This window comes from Coregonus lavaretus (assembly GCF_964263955.1).
Source record: "Coregonus lavaretus genome assembly, chromosome: 11".
Taxonomy (NCBI): domain Eukaryota; kingdom Metazoa; phylum Chordata; class Actinopteri; order Salmoniformes; family Salmonidae; genus Coregonus; species Coregonus lavaretus.
In genome coordinates this window covers 11,486,519-11,514,012 of record NC_139998.1, presented here as the reverse complement: position 1 = coordinate 11,514,012, position 27,494 = coordinate 11,486,519, and the positions used below count along the sequence as shown (strand labels likewise).

Here is a 27,494-nt window from a genome sequence, read left to right as displayed (position 1 = left end):
TCCCTCAAAATAAATAAATAACTAGATTAAATCGAAGTCCAATCAGACCAGACCACTGCCTAGGTTAGCCAGTGAGAGGGGGGCAGACTCTAGAGGCAGACCCTCCCGCAGTAGGACTCTCTCCAGCCAGGAGACGCCTGTGGGCAGGACGGTTGCTCGCTCATCACCGAAGCCAATGAATGAACTCCCTCCCTGTCCAAACTCTGGGCCACGCACTCAGGGTTATATCACCTTACATCATGTACGTAAGTATAGACCTGCTACCTAAGTGACAAGTATTTGCTTTTCCCTTTTTAATTTACATGTTCCTTTTCTCGTAATGTCACTTAATTTTATTTTGACCTTTTACCTTTACGTACGAGGTTGAAGAGTTTTGACTGACTATGACATCCTAACTGGGATGTTGACGGGCGTCTGTCTGAGTGTTTTAAAGGATGTTTTCCCCAAATAGTGATGCTCGCTGCTGCCTTCTACAGTATGTGTAACTTTTTTGTTCCAGTGTCTCCCAAGGGAAGAGATAAAATGACTTGTTTATTTCGCTATTTGTTTTAAGTGATTAAAAAAACATTAACAACCGCATGAAAATTTAAAGGGCCGGCCATGGTGACTTCAAAATGGCTTCCTGCAAAAGTATTTATATTTGGCCCCTCATCATTGTCCCATGTATTTTTGAGACTGCTGAATGCTGTGATATCCTCTCTGCCAGACAGTCGACCAGCGGGGAAGACCCTTTAAACACATCTCCAGGCGAGGATAGTCACAAACATCTAGTTTAAATGTTCTCATGTGCAATTTTGTTTTTGTCAAAAATATATTACAATTATTAGACTATTTGAGAGGAGCCAAGGATGAGTCTTTCAACACTTTTTGTATGTTGAATGTGTTTATATTAAATTATTATCTAATGAATTTATTATGTTCTGTCTTTATTAACTGTGTAAACTTAGTGGGTTAGGTCAAAGAGGTAACTTGTCAACTGGAGTGAGAACATGTTGTGGTCCTCTGTAGCTCAATTGGTAGAGCATGGCGCTTGTAACGCCAGGGTAGTGGGTTCGATCCCCGGGACCACCCATACGTAAAAATGTATGCGCACATGACTAAGTCGCTTTGGATAAAAGCGTCTGCTAAATGGCATTTAAAATTTAAATGTTGAGTGTTCCATCAAATACATAGCAGTCAGACCATGAATAACAGACATGATTTAAATAATTTGCATTACACATTTCAAACACTACATTTTAAATTAACATACACTTTATATACAAGTTTTAAGACATCTGACCTTACTGTGTGACATTTGGTAATATCATTGAACTTGTAGCAAAAAAGGCAATTAACATGTCCTTATTATTTTTGTATAAATATGACATTTCAAGTATAGGCCTAGTATACTGGGCTCCCGAGTGGCGCAGTGGTCTAAGGCACTGCATCTCAGTGCTTGAGGCGTCACTACAGACCCCCTGGTTCCATTCCAGGCTGTATCACAACCAGCCGTGATTGGGTGGCGCACAATTGGCCCAGCGTTGGCCGGTGTAGGCCGTCATTGTAAATAAGAATTTGTTCTTAACTGACTTGCCTAGTTAAAGAAAGGTAAACAAAATGTTTAAATATTGTAATTCATTAAAAACTATTCCAAATGGGTCGTTGTCACAGTAACCGTACTGATATTTTATATTTAATGTACTTGAGTTGCTTAAAAATACCACAGTTACATGACCACTTCCATGTGTATCTGATGGTCACCATGTTATCTGTACCTTTGGACATACCTCATGATCAGGGCCCTGTGTTTTTGTTAATCATGTCACATGACTTGGATTTTAACCTTTTATTTAAAGCTTATTTATTTTCATGTCAGATGGTCCAGCTCCATCCTCAGACAATTCCTTTCATTTTCAGTCTAATTCTTATTTCTAGAAAAGGCTTGGGGCCCTATTCAATCTGCATCGCGGAAGTTCAGCTTTACAGCGTGATTGAAGTTTAGCGGAAACTGCTCAATCGGAAATTACTCTTACATTTCTAACGTGGAATATGTTAAGCTTCAGCTTTACAGATTGAATCGAGCCCTCAAAATAAAGGTGTAAATCCAGGTCGCAACATGATTAACCAAAACACAGGGCCCTACCCCTACATCATTACCTATTGTATGTATATCCATCCCCCAACCTGTCACTATCTCTCCACACTGTTTCAGTATACTGAGACTTGCTGATGTGACACTGCTTGACACCTGAATTAGAGAGTTTGAGTGTGGAGAGAAGTGCACAGCACATGCCTAGGACTACACCTGGGAGAGGACAGGGGGACTAGTACCAGTGAGCAGTAAGGTGTCATGTCCTCCATCTACAGTGCAAGAGAGACCAGTGCTTGCAGAGTCACATGACTGTTTCTCTGCGTCTTCCGAGTTCCTTGAGACCAAACTGGTGCGGCGCTGTAGCCTGTATGTTGTCCAATAGAAGCCTACTGAGATCCTCCCTCAAATGAGGGCTGAGGAGAATGTAGAGCAGGGGGTCAAGACATGGGGGCAGGGGTACCACGAGGAGCAGGATTGGCTTAGCCACCTCAGGGATGGAGAACTGGAGAAGGAGGGCAGGGCCACGGGGAAAGAAAGGAGACAGTTGGTGAAGAGGAGACTGGCCAGCAGCTTGGTCACGGAGCAGTCCTGGTGCTGGTCAGAGTCGGTCTCTGGTGTCCCTTTGTCCATGTGGCAGTAGAGTCTGGTTTAGGTGGCTGTCATCAGGAGGTAGCACAGGGAGTTGAGCAGCACCAGGGCTGTGGAGTAGCTGTAGTCCAAACAGGAGGAGTGTCCATAGGGAGAGGCCACACAGAGAGAGGAGAGACCATACTCGTTCATAGTGAGGGGAGGTAAGGCGGCAATGGCTCCAGCCCAATGGACTTCTCCTGCTCCCAGTCTGTCTCAGACCGTTTTGAACCACGGACAGTACTTCCAGTATATCCACGCTCTACGACAACTGCCGTCAACAGGAAGACACTGGCCTCCGGGAAGAAGACAGACAGGAAGTCAAAGACCCTACAACCTACCCTACCATGCACCATAATCAGCATAGTGGTCAAAAGTAATGGCGTCCAGTACAGCCTGGGCGGCGCTAGAGCCCAGTGAGGAGGTGGACCCATGCCAGGACAGCCAGTAAGTGCTGGGTAGAGGAGGAGTGGGTCGCTGAGGACAGGAAGATGGAGACTAGGACCAAGGAGTTACAAGCGAAGGAGTGGATGACGATGACACCAAGTCGTACCGGCCAGCTCCCAACAAGGCTTTGACATGGCCGGAAGGGACCTGGGGACAAACAGAAATGTTGGTCAACAACCACAGTATTAGATTTAAACTGTGTCAAATTAGGTATGTATGGGCAAGGTGTCGAACTTAGTCCTATAGAGGTACAGAGTGTGAAGGCTTTTGTTCAGGCTTATTCAACCAATCAATCTTCAGATTTTTTACCTGGAGCTGTGCAACAGTGGACAGAGTGCTGGGGTCTGGCATCTGCCTCACTCGCCACAAGGAAGTTCTCCTGGTCTCTATCTTCTATAAGCAAATGGTAAGTCATCATTATTTTCACTTAATACACCAACCCAAACAAAATCATATTTTAGGGCTGTTTTTTTAAAGTAATGTTTCCACCTTGGTTGGCTATGGTGTGTATTTCCTTTCCAGTGACAAGGTCTTTACTGATGTTCTCGGTCTTCAGATGTTGGGAGACTGAGTTTTCACCAGGGCCAGCTACAAAGGCACAGCACTGGAAGGCATAGGGCATCTCCACTACCCTGAAAACAACACATAACTTGAGGTAAGACAGCCTCACACTCTCTCTCTCTCGACGGGGCTGCAGTGGAGCGGGTCAAGTTCCTCGGTGTGCATGTCACAGAGAACCTGACATTGTCCAATCACAGAGCATCTTGACCGGCAGCATCACCACCTGGTACGGCAACTGCACCACCCTCCACCGGAAGGCTGTATAGAGGGTGGTGCGAATGGCCCACTATCACTGGGGGAGAGCTTCCTGCCCTCCAGGACATCAGGCGGTGTCTGAGGAAGGTCCGAAAGATCGTCAAGGACTCCAATCACCCGGGCCACGGACTGTTCACTCCGTTACCATCGGGTCTCAGACCAACAGCCTCCGAGACAGCTTCTACCACCAGGCCATCAGACTGCTGAAAAGCTAAACCTAGCTGTCTCCCTGCACAGACCTGCACCTTACAGACTATTTGCACTGGAGAAACTATATGCACCTTAGAAATTATTTGCACTGACTACCCACACATCCAACCCGTACACACTCACACAAACATCCATAAACACACACACAAGCACACATGTACTCATAGCTCACACACACACACTGACACACAGAGTCAACGCTGCTGTTCTAATGTACAGTGCCTTCAGAAAGTATTCATACCCCTTGACTTTTTCCACATTTTGTTGTGTTACAGCCTGAATTCAAAATGGATTACATTCATTTTTTTCTCACCCATCTACACACAATACCCCATAATGACAAAGTGAAAACATGTTTTTAGAAATGTTAGCAAATGTATTGAAAATTAAATACAGAAATATCTAATTTACATAAGTATTCACACTCCTGAGTCAATACATGTTAGAATCACCTTTGGCAGCGATTACAGCTGAGTGTTTCTGGATAAGTCTCTAAGAGCTTTGCACATCTGGATTGTACAATATTTGCACATTGTTCTTTTTAAAATTATTCAAGCTCTGTCAAGTTGGTTGATCATTGCTTGACAGCCATTTTCAAGACGATTTTAAGTCGAAACTTTAACTAGGACACTCAGGAACATTAAATGTCATCTTGGTAAGCAACTCCAGTGTATATTTGGTCTTGTGTTTTAGGTTATTGTCCTGCTGAATTTGTCTCCAAGTGTCTGTTGGAAAGCAGACTGAACCAGGGTTTCCTCTAGGACTTTGCCTTTGCTTCACTCTATTCGGTTTATTTTTATCCCCAAAAAACTCCCTAGTCCTTGCCGATGACAAGCATACCCACAACATGATGCAGCCACCAGAATGCTTGAAAATATGGAGAGTACTCTGATGTGTTGTGTTGGATTTGTAGGGCCCCGTGTAGGGCCCTGTGTAGCTCATTTGGTAGAGCATGGCGCTTGCAACGCCAGGGTTATGGGTTCGTTTCCCACGGGGGGGCAGTATGAAAATGTATGCACTCACTAACTGTAAGTCGCTCTGGATAAGAGCGTCTGCTAAATGACTAAAAGAAAAGAAAAGAAATAAAACATTTGCCTCAAACATAATGTTTGTATTCAGGACATAAAGTTCATTTCTTTGCCACATTTTTTGCAGTTTTACTTTGGTGCCTTGTTGCAAACAAGATGCATGTTTTGGAATATGTTTATTCTGTACAGGCTTTCTTCTTTCACTCTGTCATTTAGTAACTACAATGTTGTTGATCCATCCTCAGTTTTCTCCCATCACAGCCATTAAACTCTGTAACTGTTTTAAAGTCACCATTGGCCTCATGGTGAAATCCCTAGGTGGTTTCCTTTCTCTCCAGCAACTCAGTTAGGTAGGAGGCCTGTATCTTTGTAGTGACTGGGTGTATTGATACACCATCCAAAGTTTAATTAATAACTTCACCACGTTCAAAGGGATATTCAATGTCTGCTTTTTTTTTTTTTTTTTACCCATCTATGAATAGGTGCCTTTCTTTGAGAGGCATTGGAAAACCTCCCTGGTCTTTGTGGTTGAATCTGTGTTTGAAATGCACTACTCGACTGAGGGACCTTACAGATAATTGTATGTGTGGGGTACAGAGATGAGGTAGTCATTCAAAAATCATGTTAAACACTATTATTGCACACAGTGAGTCCATGCAACTTATGTGACTTGTTAAGCAAATGTTTTACTCCTGAACTTATTTAGGCCTGCCATAACAAAGGGGTTGAAAACGTATCGACTCAAGACATTTCAGCTTTTCATTTTTAATAATCTCTAAAAACATCATTACACTTTGACATGATGGGGTATTGTGTGTAGGCCAGTGATGCAACAAAATGTGGAAAAAATAAAGGGGTGTGAATACTTTAAGGCACTGTATACTATTGGTTCCACTACTCACTTTTATTTGTAAATACAGTGTTAATACAGTCCATTATTACTATGCATACTACCTCATTCTAATAATTCTACTACTTGTTTTATTTGTCTTCACTCTTTTCATTGTTATTATTGATTATTGTACTGCATTGTTGAGGGAGCTAGCACAAACATTTCGCTGCACCTTTTATACATGCTGTAAACCGCTGTAACCACCCCCAGTTTAACTTTCTCCTACCTGAGTTGAGGAAGCCTCTGGGCAAGCAGTGTGTGTCTCAGTGTGTTACCAGCCAGTCTCAGGTGTGTGAGGCCCTCCAGGCTCTCCATGGAGACGGAGGACAGCAGGTTGGAGCTGAGGTCGCTGGAGGAATGGATTGAGAATCACTGATGAAGAGAAGATACTATATTTCAATTAAATATGAGTATGAGTGTGTATGGAAAGGAAATAGAAAGTGGCTCAGGTTACTCACAGGGTTCTGAGTTAGGTCAGCTCTAGGAAGGTGTCTGCTAGAGCCTCATGGATATGGTTGTGATGGAGGTCACTAAATACAAAGACATCACAACGGTTTCAACTGTCACCTGGATTATACAGTATTTATAGCTGGGCTGAGGAGTAGGGAACACAAATGGTAACAAGCCACTCACGTTTTCTGGATTTTTCTGCAAGCACTGGTGCTGGGAAGCTGCTGAATCAGGTTATGGGAGAGATCCCTGCAGTTATGAAAGAGATGTTTTAATTTGTCATTTTATTGTTTAATGTTGTGCATCAGGACGATGATGCAAGTGCACCTACATTGTGACGAGGGAAGGGTTTCCCACGAAGGCATGCATCTGATTTTGTTGCTATTGAAACTCCTAGGGGGCAAATATTGAAGATTTAGTACAACTGAAACATGCTATTCTTTACAAATGATTTTTTGTGTGCGCTAAAGGCATTGATTTGTGGTGTGATGGGATTCACAGCTCTTTGAGATTGGGGAGGGCTCTGATGGCCGTGGGAAACATGGCCAGGTTGTTGTAGTTCAAATCTCTGAGGGTTGACTTTTTTATTTTTATTATTACTGCACAGATACAGGAACTCCCGTCATTCTACTTTCCTGTCAAGAGTTCATGGCTGCATTGAGGTAAAGTCATGTTTCAGACCCTTGCTCTGTCTCTGTTTGTCAATTCTAGATGCCTGGGAACCTATAGGAATTTTCTGAGAACTGCCAGGGATTGATTGGCTCCCAGGCTCAGAGGCCCCCAGGCTGAGGAAGATTTACAGTAGTTCACAACCTGTTCCTTCCTGAGCAGGGGGCTATTGTACTGCTGAACATGATTTACAGATGAGACATAACAGTACAAAGGGGCTTCCTGGAATCATGTGAGGACATGGTCAAACAGTGATCTAAATAGTGCAACAATATAGCAGTCTGGGGCTAATATACATTATATTCAATATTCTGCAGAAATACTACATCAGGATGTGTCGGTGGAACAGTATTTATTTATTTCGTCTTGCAGTTGACTCCTACATCTCATCTCATGCGTGCATGAGTGCTCAAAACAGACAGCAAGTGGTTCTGTGATATAGGGCTTCAATTATGGGCATATCTAGCTAAATCTCAGCTCTTAGCCAGATGCATTTAAATCCCCTGCATTCTAAATACATTTACATTTACATTTTTAGTCATTTAGCAGACGCTCTTATCCAGAGCGACTTACAGTTCGTGAGTGCATACATTTTTATTTTTTTATACTGGAATTGAACCCACAACCCTGGCGTTGCAAATGCCATGCTCTACCAACTGAGCTAGATCCCTGCCGGCCATTCCCTCCCCTACCCTGGACGACGCTGGGCCAATTGTGCGCCGCCCCATGGGTCTCCCAAATACAGTAGTAAGTACTGTAAATATAATGCACATAAACATGTACAACATTAGTTAGTGTGTATCTTTTTTACAGTAACTTGTGGACTACTGCATTATCTAACAACATGACTCTCTTTTCTCTGGTCAGTAGAATAATGGGGGTTGTAAGTTGTAGTAGTATTAAGTACTGGTAGCCTGGAGGTTGTTTGGGTATTACCCTGCAAACACTCAGGAAACATGTGCAGCCTAGATTGAGGGTAATTGGTAGAGTGCTGCATCATGCAGCCACACACTAAGATGCACCAGATGAGCACGTCGTCCAGACTGTTTGAACTGCAGTGGTGGCTCACTTTGGGATAACCGTATAGATGTCTTGTAAAGGAACATTCCGACTTCTGAAAAGCAATATCCATAGCCTGGCTATCTGAGTGTTTCTGAATTCAACAATGATACGTTGGCTGAAGCAGAGAGGGACTGGCACCCAGGCTATCAAAAACGTAGAAGTGAGTCTCCAGGCTGAGCAGCCCATCAAAACACCTCTCCCCCAACAACTGGATCTGGTTGTTATGGAGATGCCTACGAAGAGATGTGAGGAAAGATGTCCAAAAAGTGCAAAGACCCAACAAAGTCTCGCAGGGTTCTATGCAGTGGTAGAAAGGAAGTGGGTATGCATTTGTGCATGTAGTATGAGCAAAAGAGAGAGAGATGTTAGAAAACAATGAAAATGTAAAGACCGAGAGAGTGAGGCTGGCCCTTAAACAAAAAACAGAATTGTATAACAACTGGTCAATTCAACAGTGCTACTCACAGGACCACCAGGCTGGTGAGGTTGGCGAAGGCCTGGTTTGGGATGTGGGTGATACTGTTGAGGGCCAGCATCACTGCCTGCAGGGTGGGCAGGCTGGCCAGGGCATGGACGGGCACCTCTGTGAGGGCATTATCATCCAGCCAAAGGTGGCGCAAGGATGCCAGGCCCCTAAAGGAACCCACTGGCACACGGGTAATGTGGTTGGCATCCAAACGCCTGGCAGAGGGAGAGAGATGCAGAGAGTGTCCCATACAGTCAGAAATTCCTTAAATACATTTAGGAAAATACAGTACTCAATTACATTCAAAGGGCATTTTTAAGAATTCTCATTAATCTGTTCATTTAGATTAATTTCACAAACAAATGAATGCAATATATGGGGGATTGGAAATGATGCAGACAGTTACATTGATAGAAGCCTGAATCTATCTGCAATATTAAAGCTGATCTACCCCCTAAAGAAATACAAATACAAAAAATATTCTACCACTAATAAATGGTTTGACATGGAGCTGGTATGTCAAGTAAATGAATTTAAACATTTATATTGCAAGGTAGAATACACATTTGCTTGGAAAACACAAAATAAATGTAGACCTTGTGCTTCAATTCATTTAGAATATTCAACAGTATCTCCACACCGGTATTTTTATTCCATGGAGACATCCTCGATCAGGGAGGTCTGTCCATTATTTGGGTGCATGGTAGTAATTTCTGGTGTTGACATTCGCTGCAGGGACATACTGTAGCTGTCTGACAATGTTCTTGGCACCACCACAAGCAGGCAGTTCGCATGTGGCTGTCCCCTGTCTGTCTGTCTGTCTGTCTGTCTAACATGTGAACTTCAGATTATTACGTCTAAACAACATGAATGACTGTTTACTCAAGCCAGAGCATTTTAGCAAACAAGTGCCTGATTGAGATGTGGAGGACAGTGGATCAGGTAAACATGTTTAGGGATGCCTCAGGGCTCCATGTAATGACTCCATGTAATTTAAAAACAATGTCTGATTTTTGGTTACGTTGTCATCTCAATGTGTTATTACTGCGCTTTCAATCATTTAAAAGTACATGAAAGTTAAAATGGGAATACAATGTCAGATATTTATACAACAATGTAATGAGAGCACAACCAAACAACCTGGATTGCAGTTGAGATTACATTACAGTTACAGTGAGATCTTCAGTAAGGCCATTCTACTGCCAATGTTTGTCTATTGAGATTGCATGGCGGTGTGCTCGATTTCATACACCTGTCAGCAACAGGTGTGACTGAAATAGCCGAATCCACTAATTTGAAGGGGTGTCCACATACTTTTGTATGTGTAGTATATTTAATGTATGGCTCATCAGGCTCAGGTAGCATCAGGCTGGAATTTTTAATCAAAGCTCTAATCAAATCCAGACATACTTACCTGCCTACAGTGCATTTGGAAAGTATTCAGACCCCTTGAATTCTTCCACATTTTGTTACGTTACAGCCTTATTCTAAAATGGATGAAATATATATTTTTTCTCATCAATCTACACACAAGACCCCATAATGACAAAGCAAAAACAGGTTTATAGAAATGTTTGCAAATTTATATTAAAAAACTGATATCACATTTACATAAGTATTCAGACCCTTTACTCAGTACTTTGTTGAAGCACCTTTGACAGCGATTACAGCCTCAAGTCTTCTTGGGTATGACGCTACAAGCTTGGCACACCTGTATTTGGGGAGTTTCTCTCATTCTTCTCTGCAGATCCTCTCAAGCTCTGTCAGGTTGGATGGGAAGCGTCGCTGCACAGCTATTTTCAGGAGTCTCCAGAGATGTTTGATCGGGTTCAAGTCCAGGCTCTGTCTGGGCCACTCAAGGACATTCAGAGACTTGTCCCGAAGCCACTCCTGCATTGTCTTGGCTGTGTGCTTAGGGTCGTTGTCCTGTTGGAAGGTGAACCTTCGCCCCAGTCTGAGGTCCTGAGCACTCTGGAGCAGGTTTTCATCAAGGATCTCTCTGCTCCGTTCATCTTTACCTCAACCCTGACTAGTCTCCCAGTACCTGCTGCTGAAAAACATCCCCACAGCATGATGCTGCCACCACCATGCTTCACCGTAGGGATGGTGCCAGGTTTCCTCCAGACGTGACATTTGGCATTCAGGCCAAAGAGTTCAATCTTGGTTTCATCACACCAAAGAATCTTGTTTCTCATGGTCTGAGAGTCTTTCTTTAGGTGCCTTTTGGCAAACTCCAGCTTCTGTCTGGCCACTCTACCATTAAGGCATGATTGGTGGAGTGCTGCAGAGATGGTTGTCCTTATGGAAGGTTCTCCCATCTCCACAGAGGAACTCTGGAGCTCTTTCAGCGTGACCATTGGATTCTTTGTCACCTCCCTGACCTAGGACCTTCAATGCTGCAGACATTTTTTGGTACCCTTCCCCAGATCTGTGCCTCGACACAATCCTGTCTCGGAGCTCTACGAACAATTCCTTCAACCTCATTGCTTGGTTTTTGCTCTGACATGCACTGTCAACTGTGGGACCTTATATACCCAGGTGTTAGCCTTTCCAAATCATGTCCAATCAATTGAATTTACCACAGGTGGACTCCAATGAAGTTGTAGAAACATCTCAAGGATGATCAATGGAAACAGGATGCACCTGAGCTCAATTTTAGAATAAGGCTGTAACGTAACAAAATGTGGGAAAAGGGAAGGGGTCTGAATACTTTCCGAATGCACTGTATTTATTTGCTTTATACGCTTTTGAATGACACTTCCGGTTTTGGCGGGAAATACGGGGTTACCCGGGAGAAAAGTGATTTATTCTCCTCGGGATGGAACATTTGTAAAATACTCAACCCTAGTATGAAGGGTGTGACGAGGTATCAGATGTACTCACAGACTGTAGGTTCTGAAGGGCATCACCAGGAACTTGCCATAGATGATTGTTTTGGAGCATTCTATTCAGAGAGACAGAAGGGACAAATTCACAAAGATGCAGGTTTTCAGAAATGGATCATGTATCAGTTAGTAATGTATTACTTACAGTACTTTGAGATTGAAGAGGCCAGAGAAAGCCCCTTCAGGGATGTCGGTCAGGCAGTTTCCTGCTAGCCTGCTGCAGGGAAGAACATACACACTTAATATCATGTCTAGTTTTACCCATGCGAAATGACCGTTCAATATGAATCTCTCAACGTCCACTAATTCAATCCCAGTCAGTCCATTTCATTAGTACAGCAGGCATCATAAACTGAAACCTGAGCCTGTTGATACTGACACACAAAAGGCTACACTGGCTGTTTCATAGAGGGGAAAGTAAAGAGAAGGGAGTCTAATTGGAACTTATTTAGTGCTTCTGGCTCCTGGCCCATTCTGTTACTTCATCTATTGAGCCACATTGATCTTTCTGTGTTGTGTTGGTCTCTCCTGGCTTGGAGCAGAGTTTTCTTTACCCCGTATTTACTGGCTGGCTAATAGTACATGTAGACTAGAGGGGGTTTTGAACAGTCAGCACTGATCAGACGCTATTCCTGGGGTTTTTACTTGGGGCTTCATTGCAGACTGTTTGGGGCCCTTAGTCAAACAGATTGGTAACCACCAGAGTTGGGGTGAATTCAGTATCAAAACTAATGTAAGAGCAATAGCAGGTATAATCAGTCCCATTGTTTGAAGAAGGGTGCCGTACTAAACTAGTGCTCACAGCTCTTGAAGGACGTATAGGTTGGAGAAGGCCCCGTTGGGCAGTAGGGTGAGGTTGTTAATGCTCAGATCTCTGTTGGGAGGAGAAAACAGAACAGAGGCAGTGTGTTACAGTGGCAGTGTGTTACAGTAGCAGTGTGTTAGTATGACGTGTGTTAGCTCCACGCCACAACTGGGCAGGGCCGGATTACCGAACATTTGATTGGATATGATATGAACATGTCGGTTGGGGCCCCACCCCCAGATTGCGGGGCCCCACCCCCAGATTGCATATGAGCATGTCATAAGCCATGGCAAAATGTGTAGAATTGCAGGAAATTAGCTATAAAACGGAACAGTTTTATCTATGCACCATCGCAAAATGTGTAGAATTGCAGGAAGTTAGAAGTTTTCCACAAAATAATAATAATAATAATAATAATATTATTTCCGTGTGGGGGGGCACCCTGGAGGTAGATGCCCCTGGGCCCCAGATGTAGTAGTCCGGCCATGCAACTGGGCTCTCCAGCTGTCCATTCCACACATTGTAAAAGTCATAATACTTCCTGATTTGATACATTAGGCGAACATTGGGATACCCCACCATGTGTACACATCCCTCTCAAAACCAAACACCATTTATGAAATGTGTACTTGATATATATTTTAATCCATAGGTTTTGGGTCCCTTTGGCTGTCAAGCCTTGCAGCATTGTGACCTTGCAAGCCCAGATGTGATCCCTGACTTGACCTCTGAAGACAATGTGCACAGTGTCCTTTCATGTGAATGTCAATATGTGGTAAGAATTTGTCTTGTCAAATGGTCAGTCAGTCATCAGCTATCAGATGGTCCAAGGTCAGATCATTGTGGCCTATATTTGGCATATTTGAGGAACAAGCACTAGAAACTTCACTTAGCTCCAGGCACTTGACGTAGGAAGAAAGTCGATACTGCAAAGGAGTGTTCAAGTTAGCAATCCAGCAAGAACCAAATGTTCTCAGTTCGATTCAATGTATGATAATGTGTTGTAGTAAAACACCAGTGGGCTTTGGGAGTTACTGTACAGCAGGCCTATACTATCTACAGATTTGTACATGGGGACGAGGGCTGACAGTATCTGTGTAAAAATGTAAGGAGTGATTTGTCCCCCTGTTCTCGATAAAGGATGGGCGATGGTGAAAGGAGTGATGAGGCTTTGATTCTGCGTGTAGTCCTTAACATTTCACAGCTAAGACCCTCTGACATTAGCAAGGGTGTCATGGTGCAAAGCATGCTACTACAGTACAAAAGCTTATCCAGAGCGACTTACAGTTAGTGAGTGCATACATTATTTATTTGTAATTTTTTTATACTGGCCCCCCGTGGGAATCGAACCCACAACCTTGGCGTTGCAAATGCCATGCTCTACCAACTGAGCTACATCCCTGCCGCCCATTCCCTCCCCTACCCTGGACGACGCTGGGCCAATTGTGCGCCGCCCCATGGGTCTCCCGGTCGCGGCCGGCTACGACAGAGCCTGGATTCGAACCAGGATCTCTAGTGGCACAGCTAGCACTGCGATGCAGTGCCTTAGACCACTGCGCCACTCGGGAGACAGATAGTGTTAGCGTTAGTACAACCGTGTTAACTCCTTCCTCCCTGGACAGTTGTGATGTTTCACACTTCTCAAATCTTCAAAAGGGAAGTCTAGAACTTCAGAACTTCTAAAACTTAAATTAATCTCCTTTCACGTTTTCTTTCAAATAGTCTCAGGTGTAAAACGCATAAACCCAGATTACAATCTGATTTAGAGGGAATGATCCGGAATGCCTCCTGTTTGTACCTCATTCATTTCCTTTAGATAAAGAATCACTATCTGTGACAGCCTGTCCACTTAAGGCACTGCCATACATGTAATGTTGGAATGTGCAATGTTAGGAGGCCAAGGTGTCTGCAAAAATGGTACATCATAGGCTACAGCAAGAATACAGGTCTCAACTGAAAGAACGTCATTCTTCAATCTTAAACTTAATGGCGTAACGTTTGTGTAAGTTAAACTCCTGTACATCAAAATGATTTGATGTGCACTGGAGGAACATTGCACTGGTGCTGCTGAGGGTGAAATGTGAGAAGCAGGCAATATGACTGACTGATAAAATCATTCTGTTTGCAGGCTTTTAGTGGTGACAGAGAGACATGGGGCAGATGATGTCTCTTTCCTTTCTTCTCTCTCTCTCGCTCTCTTTCTCTTCTCTTTCTCCTAGTCCCTCCGGTCCCTAACAAAGACCCCCTTTGCCTTCAACCTTCAGTTAACCATTTGCAATATTGTATGTATGTCAGGAATCCATAGCATTTCCTATGAAAATCCCTTAGATCCTGCCTGGCTGTCTCCAGCAGTGAATACATTTCTTTTTCTGTCCTTTTTCATCTTAGAGATCACTTTATTATGGACAAGTACTTATGCAGCAGCACGTACAGATTAGCGTTTGTGTCTTTACAAGTAAATGCATACACACCAACAACCAATAGTATGTAGTGAATGTTCTTATATTTGGAACAATGTCAAGTCTATGACCTGGCTCAGCAAGAGGGAGAGAGAGAAAGAGAGAGAGATTCTTCCACTTTCCCCAACTCACGAGTGGTTAGGCTCTGCTCACACTTACTGGTCTGAGGCCAAACCACATGACTAACAACATTGGACACTTTATGGAAGAAAAAACCAGCCATTGGCCTAAAGAGCAGGAACCTGGATATACAGACATTGTCATCCTACAAAAAACATGGTATAGAGGAGATGGACTCACTGGTTGCCCTCTAGGTTACAGAGAGTTGGTAGTCCCATCAAACAAACTACCAGGTGTGAAACAGGGAAGGGACTCAGGGGGTATGCTAATATGGTATCGAGCAGACCATAACTCTATTAAATTAATCAAAACAGGAACATTTTACAAAAAATTATAAAGGAAATGATCTCAGCAGAGAAACATGTCCTCCTGTGTGCTACCTATAACCCCCCACTAGAATCCCCATACTTTACATTTTAGTCATTTAGCAGACGCTCTTATCCAGAGCGACTTACATACATTTTTTTTTTCATAATGGCCCCCCTGTTGCAAACGCCATGCTCTACCAACTGAGCTACACGGAGACAGCTTCTCCATCCTGGAGGGGGAGATCAATCATTTCCAGGGACATGTACTAGTCTGTGGTGACCTAAATGCCAGAACTGGACAAGAACCTGACACCCTCAGCACACAGGGCGACAAACACCTACCTGAAGGTGACAGCATTCCCTCCCCCACATGCCCCCCTAGACACAACTACGACAACATAACCAACAAAAACGGGTCACAACTCCTGCAGCTCTGTCGCATGCTGGGTATGTACATAGTCAATGGTAGGCTTCGAGGGGACTCCTACGGTAGGTACACCTATAGCTCATCTCTTTGCAGAAGCGCTGTAGACTACTTTATCACCGACCTCAACCCAGAGTCTCCACAGTCAGCCCACTGACACCCCTATCAGATCACAGCAAAATCACAATCAACTTGAACTGAGAAATAATCAACCATGAGGCATCTAAGCCGAACAAACTGCATACTATAAACAAATGCTATAGATGGAAGAAGGGTAGTGTAGAAACCTACCAAAAAAACGATTGGCCAACAACAAATCCAATCCCTCCTAGACAACTTCGTGGACAAAATGTTTTCCTGCAATAGTGAAGGTGTAAACTTAGCAGTAGGAAGCCTGAACAATATATTTGACCTATCAGCTAACATATCAACCTAAGACAACTAACAACAATGAGAAATGGTTTGATGAAGAATGCAAAAACCTAAGAAAGAAATTGAGAAACCTATCCAACCAGAAACACAGAGTACCAGAAAACCTTAGCTTACGCCTTTACTATGATGAAACACTAAAACAATAAAGAAATACACTAAGAAAAAAGAAGGAACAGCATGTCAGAAAACAGCTCATTGTGATTGAAGATTCCATAGAATCAAATCGCTTCTGGGAAAATTGGAACACACTAAACAAACAACAACCCGAAGAGCTATCTGTCCAAAATGGAGATGTATGGATAAACCACTTCTCCAACCTTTTCGGCCATATAACAAAGAACCAAGAGCAAAAACATATACATGATCATTTACAAAACTTAGAATCAGCTATTAAAGACTACCGGAACCCACTGGATTCTCAAATTACGTTGGATGAGCTACAGAAAAAATAAATAAAACCTCCAACCCAAAAAGGCCTGTGGTGTTGATGGTATACTAAACGAAATGATAAAATATACAGACCACAAACTCAAATGGGCTATTCTTAAACTTTTCAACATTATCCTCAGCTCTGGCATCTTCCCTAATATTTGGAACTAAGGTCTAATCACCCCAATCCACAAAAGTGGAGACAAATTTGACCCCAATAATTACAGTGGAATATGCGTCAGCAGCAATCTCTGAAAAATACTCTGCAGTATTATCAACAGCAGACTCCAACATTTCCTCAGTGAAAACAATGTCCTGAGCAAATGTCAAATTGGCTTCTTACCAAAATACAGTACAACAGACCACGCATACACCCTGCACACCCTTATTGACAAACAAACTAAACAAAACAAAAGCAGTCTTCTCATGATTTGTTTATTTAAAAAAAGCTTTTGATTAAATTTGGCATGAGGGTCTGCTATATAAATTGATGGAAAGTGTTGTTGGGGAAAGCATATGACATAAAATGAATGTACACAAACAACAAGTGTGCAGTTATAATTGGCAATAAACAGGGATGCAGCTTGAGCCACACCCTCTTCAACATACACTATATATACAAAAGTATGTGGACACCCCTTCAAATTAGTGGATTCGGCTATTTCAGCCACACCCGTTGCTGACAGTAGTATAAAATCAAGCACACCGCTATGCAATCTCCATAGACAAACATTGGCAGTAGAATGGCCTTACTGAAGAGCTCAGTGACTTTCAAAGTGGCACCGTTATAGGATGCCACCTTTCCAACAAGTCAGTTTGTTAAATTTCTGCACGCTAGAGCTGTCCCGGTCAACTGTAAGTGCTGTTATTGTGAAGTGGAAACATCTAGGAGCAACAATGACTCAGCCGCGAAGTGGTAGGCCACACAAGCTCACAGAACGGGATCGCTGAAGTGCGTAATACGTAAAAATCGTCTTTCCTCGGTTGCAACACTCACTACCGAGTTCCAACCTGCCTCTGGAAGCAACGTCAGCACAAGAACTGTTCGTTAGGAGCTTCATGAAATGGGTTTCCATGGCCGAGCAGCCACAAACAAGCCTAAGATCACCATGCGCAATGCCAAGCGCAGGCTGGAGTGGCGTAAAGCTCCCCGCCATTGGACTCTAGAGCAGTAGAAACACGTTCTCTGGAGTGATGAATCACGCTTCACCATTGGCAGTCCGACGGCCGAATCTGGGTTTGGCGGATGCCAGGAGAACGCTACCTGCCTGAATGCATAGTGCCAACTGTAAAGTTTGGTGGAGGAGGAATAATGGTCTGGGGCATCAGTGCCCAACCTCACTAATGCTCTTGTGGCTAAATGGAAGCAAGTCCTCGTAGCAATGTTCCAACATCTAGTGGAAAGCCTTCTCAGAAGAGTGGAGGCTGTTATAGCAGCAAAGGGGGGACCAACTCCATATTAATGCCCATGATTTTGGAATGAGACGTTCGACGACCAGGTGTCCACATACTTATGGTCATGTAGTGTATATATCAATGAACTGGCGAGGGCACTAGAACAATCTGCAGCACCCGGCCTCACCCTATTGGACTCAGAAATCAAATGTCTATTGTTTGCAGATCTGGTATTTCTGTCCCCAACCAAGGAGGGCCTACAGCAGCACCTAGATCTTCTGCATAGATTCTGTCAGACTTGGGCCCTGACAGGGAATCTTAGTAAGACAAAAATAATGGTGTTCCAAGAAAGGTCCAGTAGCCAAGAAAACAAATTGAAATTCTATCTAGACACTGTTGCCCTAGAGCACACAAAGAATTATACCTACCTCGGCCTAAACATCAACACCACAGGTAATTTCCACAAGGCTGTGAAAGATCTAAGAGACAAGGCAAGAACGGCCTTCTAAAACTTAACATGACAATTAGGATTTGGCTAAACTTTACTTGAATCAGTTATCGAACCCATTGCCCTCTATGGTTGTGAGGTCTGGGGTCCACTCACCAACCAAGAATTCACAACATGGGACAAACACCCAATTGAGACGCTGCATGCAGAATTCAGCAACAATTGGGAGAAAAAAAAACGCAAAACCCCAAACAATGCATGCAGAGCAGAATTAGGACTATACATGCTAGTTATCAATATCCCGAAAAGACCTGTTAAATTCTAAAACCACCTAAAAGGATGCAATGCCCACACATTCCACCACAAAGCCCTCACCTACAGAAAGATGAACCTAGAGAAGTGTCCCCTCAGCCAGCTGGTTCTGGGGCTCTGTTCATAAGCACAAACAGAGCAACTGGACAGAAACACATTTAGACCCAACCAAATGATGATAAAGCAAAACGATAACTATTTGACACACTGGAAAGAATCAAGCCTAAAAAAGAGCATATTGGAATGCTATTTGGCCCTAAACAGAGAGTACACATTGGCAGAATACCTGACCACTGTGACTGACCCCAAATTAAGAAAATCCTTGACTATGTACAGACTCTGAGCATAGCCTTGCTATTGAGAAAGGTTCCATGGGCAGACCTGGCTCTGCCCAGAAAATGAGGTGGAAACTGAGCTATACTTCCTAACTTCCTGCCAAATGTATGACCACATTATAGAGACATATTTCCCACAGATCCACAAAGAATTTGAAAACAAACCAAACATTGATAAACTTCCATATCTGTTAGGCAAAATACCGCAGTGTGCAATCACAGTAGCAAGATTTGTGGGCCTTTGCCATGAGAAAAAGGCAACCGGTGTAGCACAAACAACATTGTAAATACAACTTATATTTATCTGTTTATTTATTTTCCCTTTCATACTTCAACTATGTGCACATTATTACGACACTGTACATGGCCAATAATATAACATTTGAAATATATATATTCTTTAAAAACTTGTGAATAATGTTTACTGATTTATTTATTTTGTTTATTCCATTTGCTTTGGCAATTTAAACATACAGTTGAAGTCGGAAGTTTACATACACCTTAGACAAATTCATTTAAACTCAGTTTTTCACAATTCCTGACATTTAATCCTAGTAAAAATTCACTGTCTTAGATCAGTTAGGATCACCACTTTATTTTAAGAATGTGAAATGTCAGAATAATAGTAGAGAGAATTAATTATTTCAGCTTTTATTTCTTTCATCACATTCCCAGTGGGTCAGAAGTTTACATAGACTCAATTAGTATTTGGTAGCATTGCCTTTAAATTGTTTAACTTGGGTCAAACGTTTCGGGTAGCCTTCCACAAGCTTCCCACAATAAGTTGGGTGAATTTTGGTCCATTCCTCCTGACAGAGCTGGTGTAACTGAGTCAGGTTTGTAGGCCTCCTTGCTCGCACACGCTTTTTCAGTTCTGCCCACAAATGTTCTATAGGATTGAGGTCAGGGCTTTGTGATGGCCACTCCAATACCTTGACTTTGTTGTCCTTAAGCCATTTTGCCACAACTTTGGAAGTATGCTTGGGGTCATTGTCCATTTGGAAGACCCATTTAAGATCAAGCTTTAACTTCCTGACTGATGTCTTGAGATGTTGCTTCAATATATCCACATAATTTTCCTTCCTCATGCCATCTATTTTGTGAAGTGCACCAGTCCCTCCTGCAGCAAAGCACCCCCACAGCATGATGCTGCCACCCCCGTGCTTCACGGTTGGGATGGTGTTCTTCGGCCTGCAAGCAACCCCATTTTTCCTCCAAACATAACAATGGTCATTATGGCCAAACATTTCTATTTTTGTTTCATCAGACCAGAGGACATTTCTCCAAAAACTACAATCTTTGTCCCCATGTGCAGTTGCAAACCGTAGTCTGGCTTTTTTATGTCGGTTTTGGAGCAGTGGCTTCTTCCTTGCTGAGCGGTCTGTCGGGTTATCTCCGTATAGGACTTGTTTTACTGTGGATATAGATACTTTTGTACCTGTTTCCTCCAGTATCTTCACAAGGTCCTTTGCTGTTGTTCTGGGATTGATTTGCACTTTTCGCACCAAAGTACGTTCATCTCTAGGAGACAGAACACGGCTCCTTCCTGAGCGGTATGACGGCTGCGTGGTCCCATGGTGTTTATACTTGCATACTATTGTTTGTATAGATGAACGTGGTACCTTCAGGCGTTTGGAAATTGCTCCCAAGGATGAACCAGACTTGTGGAGGTCTACACATTTTTTTCTGAGGTCTTGGCTGATTTCTTTTCATTTTCCCATGATGTCAAGCAAAGAGGCACTGAGTTTGAAGGTAGGCCTTGAAATACATCCACAGGCACATCTCCAATTGACTCAAATGATGTCAATTAGCCTATCAGAAGCTTCTAAAGCCATGACATCATTTTCTGGAACGTTCCAAGCTGTTTAAAGGCACAGTCAACTTAGTGTATGTAAACTTCTGACCCACTGGAATTGTGATACAGTGAATTATAAGTGAAATAATCTGTCTGTAAACAATTGTTGGAAAAATTACTTGTGTCATGCACAAAGTAGATGTCCTAACCGACTTGCCAAAACTATAGTTTGTTAACAAGAAATTTGTGGAGTGGTTGAAAAACAAGTTTTAATGACTCCAACCTAAGTGTATGTAAACTTCCGACTTCAACTGTATGTTTCCCATGCCAATTAAACCCATTGAATTGAATTGAGAGAGTGGGGCATATAGGCTAATGGGGGTAAACTGAAGAAATAAGGTTGAGGATAAGGAAAACAAAATTGTAAATGTACTGTATAAAGTTTGTTTTAGCTTTGTTATTCGGTGTTTTATCCCTTGCTGAAAAGACAGGTGCAAACTTGTGTGGAGAACTTCCATAATAGAGTAAATTTACACTCGCAACAGTTCCAGCACCCAAACAAGTTATATGATGAATATAATTGAAACTTACAGGTAGGCAGTAAATATGCTCAGATTTAAGGGCAACACTGCAAGACCAAGATCCACACAGTCCACGTGCAGAAGCATGCCACCGTCTTCACAAATACAAAGGGGACGGGCAGTCGGCGTCGTAAAGAACCGCGGTCCGTTCTCTGCCCGCGGAGTCGACCACTCCAAGCTGAAAGGAAAGCATAATTACAAGAAAACACATAATATCCATAACCAGAAATGTTCTTCAGAGAACACTTTGCAGTTGTAAAACTAGTTTTGGACATTCATACCAATGCGCGTCATGACCAAGTTTATTCAATAGACAGATGTGGGCAAAAAGCAGAGTAGGGAGGACGAGCGAACCTTCTCTTGTTGTTAGCAAAATACCACTATGTGTCAGTGTGGGCTACTGTGTCATGTAGATTGCTGCCATCTTGTGGTGCATTAAAATCCTGCACTCTTATTGCAGGCCTTGTTTCTCGAAGAAGTTGGTGGTGAGTGACAGCTCTAATACTGATAGAGGCAGAGCTACTTGGAGGTGAGATTGCATCGTCTTCAGCACCTAGGATAGTTCCTACCAAGGTCCCGTATATCAACGGGGCAAGTAGTGCACTAGCAAAGCAACACCCTAAAACGAGTGTCTCCTCAATGCACCATGCTCCCATGGCAAGACATATCATTCATTCCAGTTGTTGATGCAGTTTCATCCTTGACCTCACACTATAAAAGGTTAAGTGTCAGGTAAATGTTTGACAAGAAGCTTTATGTGTGAAGCTCCCTCCAAGCAAGCTCATGAAACAGTGCTAAGTCAAATCTAAACCTAAGAGCATGGGAAGTAGAAATTAGACTGAAAGTGGAAAGAGGAAGACACTTTTTCTTTGGTCAGCCATGCTGTCCAAGGCAAGGGATCATGTTTAGTTTTCTGGAACATAAGTGAGGACAGAGCCACAGCCTGTTGATGGCTTCAGAAGCTAGTCTTCATCTGTTTCATGGTCAAGTGATGTTACAGCAGCTAATGCCACCCACCACACTTAAACCTCACAGTGGCTCTGGATATCCTCTCAAATTGCTATGAAATACAACTCACTGACACATCTACTGTACATTGTGAAAATGGGACACCTTGTGGTAATTTCTGTCACTGCTGTTGTATTCCATTACAGCTGTCAATGGGGTGGTATTGTGTAATGAAAGTGTGGAGGAAAGATTGTTGCCCATTTACTGTAAAGGGAGTTTCATCATTCAGTACACTCATAAAATGGCAATTCAATTCCTTCCCTACCTCAGAGGGTGACGAGTTTCCTGAATAGTTGTGACCTTAGTGTCAGGATGGACGAGGGATGTCCATAAATGGTTGTATGTCCTTGTAACTGTGTGTGCAGTTAGGGATGACTTTTGAGCATCAACCACTAAACCTGGGCAGGCCATTTTCCTGTAGGGCCCTAGCCTGGTGTAAAACCTTATAACAGGTTATAACATTAGAGATGTTATCAATCTGAGAGTAGAGTAGAGAGAATGTTTACTGGTTTACTGAATGTTTGGCCTGATAATTTATGTAATCAGACGGCTGCAGACAGTTTTCTTATTGGACTGCCATAACATTGTTTGTGGATGGTGGTTCCAGTGTTTCCCATCCCAGTCCTTAGGGACATCCAATTTGTGTACATAATCACCAGGTATCACTGGGTGAACAGAACAAATGATACTAGCACACCTGGTGATACCTTGTTTAACTAGTCCACTGAGCATCAAACTGCTTCCCTCACTAGCCTAGTGCTGGTACCTAACACGTGCAACACATGGGGCGTGAGGACCAAGTTGGGAAACTGTAGACACAACTTGAACAGTGTAGTCTGGGTTCTCTGTCTGTGTGGGTCTTTTTTCTCTGTGCTTGGGGCTAGAGCTCAGGGGGTTCATGAGTCCAGATTCCAGAGTCCAGAGCTCTGGGGTCTATGTAGACAGACCAGGGTTACACAGCATGTCTTCCTGTAGAGGGTGGAACTTCCTCTTCATCAATTAGCAGCAGGGTCGTTTTTAGTGGGGTTAAGTATACAAGCTCACTCTCTGCACGAAATAGTACTAAATCTTCCCATCCATCCATTTTGTGAGAGAGTGTGTAGTGAAGGGCCTGAGGTAAGATGAGTAGAAGTTCTACTCATGCTTCAACACTGAGCAGTATAAAAGCCTAAGAACACCATGTTAATCCAACTGATTTTGTTTAAATTTTGCAGCATTCTGGGCACTGGAACGGCATGCTATTGTCCAGCCTTATCTCTAGACCTCGGCACTAGAGGGGCTGGAACAGACTGGCAAGGATGGGTACAAAAGATAGAGGGAAAGGGGGTAGGAGAAAGAGAAAGTGAGAGGGAAGGAGAAGGGGGTCTAAAAGAAAAGGAGCGCAAGGGAGAGAGAGAGAGGAGGGGTCACCCAGGGACCGCCCTGGCTCAGCATGGGAGTGCACCAACACCCTTCCACCCCTCCACCCTCTCCCTCCATTTATCTGACAGATACTACACGTGACTTCCGTCTCGCTTCCGCATTGTCTCCGTGCTGCTCTGCTGTTTGTTGCTACTTGGCTACCTGCCAAACTATTCACGTTTTACTTTTAATAAACGTTTAATCAATCTCTGTGTTCAACAAATTTACCAACTTTTTAGTTTTGTCCTCACTCATCTTTTTTCGTTAAACTTTTTCACCCCGGACGTTTATCCCGAGACAGAAGAGTCATTTTCCTGTGCGTTTTAGCTGCCAACTTTACGTTGTTTTCCTTTTTTCCATCGCAACTTTTTTCCCTTATTCAACTTTTTCACTCCGGACGCTTTATCTGGACATGGTTCATCAACATCTTCAACAGCCGAAGCTAAGTAGTAACATTAACATGATGTCTTCTAATTGCAGTCGCTGTACTCATAATATACAGGAGAATTCTCGCCTTACGGCGAGAATAGCTGTGCTACAAGCCCAGCTTCAGACGCAATCGTTAGGCAAGGGTAATATCAGTGTAGCAAAGGAAGAAACAGCGTCTGTGCCACCAGTAAGTACAGACAGTAACGTTAGTATAAATCCCCCCGCACAGTCCCCGCAGCCGGACAACTTTCTCATGGCTTCTGGAGGGAAATACTGTTGGAATGCTCAACCGGTGTCGCTCATTCAGCCGACAGAAACCTTCAACCGGTTTTCCCCATTATGTAGCGAGTCGGAGTCTGAGTCTTCTCTAGTCTCTACTCCTCCCGTTACGGGGTCTGAGACTCCGAAGGCTCCCACCATTAGCTCTGACAAATTGAAAACCCTAGTCATTGGCGACTCCATTACCCGCAGTATTAGACTTAAAACGAATCACCCAGCGATCATACACTGTTTACCAGGGGGCAGGGCTACCGACGTTAAGGCTAATCTAAAGATGGTGCTGGCTAAAGCTAAAACTGGCGAGTGTAGAGAGTATAGAGATATTGTTATCCACGTCGGCACCAACGATGTTAGGATGAAACAGTCAGAGGTCACCAAGTGCAACATAGCTTCAGCATGTAAATCAGCTAGAAAGATGTGTCGGCATCGAGTAATTGTCTCTGGCCCCCTCCCAGTTAGGGGAAGTGACGAGCTCTACAGCAGAGTCTCAGCACTTAATCGCTGGTTGAAAACTGTTTTCTGCCCCTCCCAAAAGATAACATTTGTGGATAATTGGCCCTCTTTCTGGGACTCACCCACAAACAGGACCAAGCCTGACCTGCTGAGGAGTGACGGACTCCATCCTAGCTGGAGGGGTGCTCTCCTCTTATCTACCAACATAGATAGGGCTCTAACTCCTCTAGCCCCACAGTGAAATAGGGTGCAGGCCAGGCAGCAGGCTGTTAGCCAACCTGCCAGCTTAGTGGAGTCTGCCAATAGCACAGTCAGTGTAGTCAGCTCAGCCATACCCATTGAGACTGTGTCTGTGCCTCGACCTAGGTTGGGCAAAACTAAACATGGCGGTGTTCACCCTAGCAATCTTATTAGGATAAAGACCTCCTCCATTCCTGCCATTATTGAAAGAGATCGTGATACCTCACATCTCAAAATAGGGTTACTTAATGTTAGATCCCTCACTTCAAAGGCAGTCATAGTCAATGAACTAATCACTGATCATAATCTTGATGTGATTGGCCTGACTGAAACATGGCTTAAGCCTGATGAATTTGCTGTGTTAAATGAGGCCTCACCTCCTGGTTACACTAGTGACCATATTCCCCGTGCATCCCGCAAAGGCGGAGGTGTTGCTAACATTTACGATAGCAAATTTCAATTTACAAAAAAAAAAATGGCGTTTTCATCTTTTGAGCTTCTAGTCATGAAATCTATGCAGCCTACTCAATCACTTTTTATAGCTACTGTTTACAGGCCTCCTGGGCCATATACAGCGTTCCTCTCTGAGTTTCCTGAATTCCTATCAGACCTTGTAGTCATAGCAGATCATATTCTAATTTTTGGTGATTTTAATATTCACATGGAGAAGTCCACAGACCCACTCCAAAAGTCTTTCGGAGCCATTATCGACTCAGTGGGTTTTGTCCAACATGTCTCTGGACCTACTCACTGCCACAGTCATACTCTGGACCTAGTTTTGTCCCATGGAATAAATGTTGTAGATCTTAATGTTTTTCCACAAAATCCTGGACTATCGGACCACCATTTTATTACGTTTGCAATCGCAACAAATAATCTGCTCAGACCCCAACCAAGGAGCATCAAAAGTCGTGCTATAAATTCTCAGACAACACAAAAATTCATTGATGCCCTTCCAGACTCCTTCTGCCTACCCAAGGACGTCAGAGGACAAAAATCAGTTAACCACTTAACTGAGGAACTCAATTTAACCTTGCGCAATACCCTAGATGCAGTTGCACCCCTAAAAACGAAAAACATTTGTCATAAGAAACTAGCTCCCTGGTATACAGAAAATACCCGAGCTTTGAAGCAAGCTTCCAGGAAATTGGAACGGAAATGGCGCCACACCAAACTGGAAGTCTTCCGACTAGCTTGGAAAGACAGTACCGTGCAGTACCGAAGAGCCCTCACTGCTGCTCGATCATCCTACTTTTCCAACTTAATCGAGGAAAATAAGAACAATCCAAAATTTATTTTTGATACTGTTGCAAAGCTAACTAAAAAGCAGCATTCCCCAAGAGAGGATGGCTTTCACTTCAGCAGTGATAAATTCATGAACTTCTTTGAGGAAAAGATCATGACCATTAGAAAGCAAATTACGGACTCCTCTTTGAATCTGCGTATTCCTCCAGGGCTTAGCTGTCCTGGATCTGCACAGCTCTGCGAGGGCCTGGGATCGGGAGAGACACTTAAGTGTTTTAGTACTATATCTCTTGACACAATGATGAAAATAATCATGGCCTCTAAACCTTCAAGCTGCATACTGGATCCTATTCCTACTAAACTGCTGAAGGAGCTGCTTCCTGTGCTTGGCCCTCCTATGTTGAACATAATAAACAGCTCTCTATCCACCGGATGTGTACCAAACTCACTAAAAGTGGCAGTGATAAAGCCTCTCTTGAAAAAGCCAAACCTTGACCCGGGAAAATATAAAAAACTATCGGCCTATATCGAATCTTCCATTCCTCTCAAAAATTTTAGAAAAAGCTGTTGCGCAGCAACTCACTGCCTTTCTGAAGACAAACAATGTATACGAAATGCTTCAGTCTGGTTTTAGACCCCATCATAGCACTGAGACTGCACTTGTGAAGGTGGTAAATGACCTTTTAATGGCGTCAGACCGAGGCTCTGCATCTGTCCTCGTGCTACTAGACCTTAGTGCTGCCTTTGACACCATCGATCACCACATTCTTTTGGAGAGACTGGAAACCCAAATTGGTCTACACGGACAAGTTCTGGCCTGGTTTAGATCCTACCTGTCGGAAAGATATCAGTTTGTCTCTGTGAATGGTCTGTCCTCCGACAAATCAACTGTACATTTCGGTGTTCCTCAAGGTTCCGTTTTAGGACCACTATTGTTTTCACTATATATTTTACCTCTTGGGGATGTTAT

General features: G+C 43.3%; 1 pseudogene across 1 annotated transcript; it reads right to left on the bottom strand.

Annotated features, from left to right (window-relative positions):
* Positions 1-2,476: 2,476 nt before the first annotated feature.
* On the bottom strand, positions 2,477-21,662 carry LOC311137019 (leucine-rich repeat-containing G-protein coupled receptor 5A-like; annotated as a pseudogene). Its single transcript has 14 exons — positions 21,480-21,662; positions 12,429-12,500; positions 11,772-11,843; positions 11,629-11,685; positions 8,741-8,956; positions 8,386-8,508; positions 7,044-7,112; positions 6,876-6,917; positions 6,728-6,793; positions 6,321-6,443; positions 3,686-3,780; positions 3,458-3,541; positions 3,115-3,295; positions 2,477-2,912 (listed from the first exon to the last, which is right to left on the bottom strand). The product of its transcript is annotated as a leucine-rich repeat-containing G-protein coupled receptor 5A-like (transcript).
* Between the last annotated feature and the right edge of the window lie 5,832 nt (positions 21,663-27,494).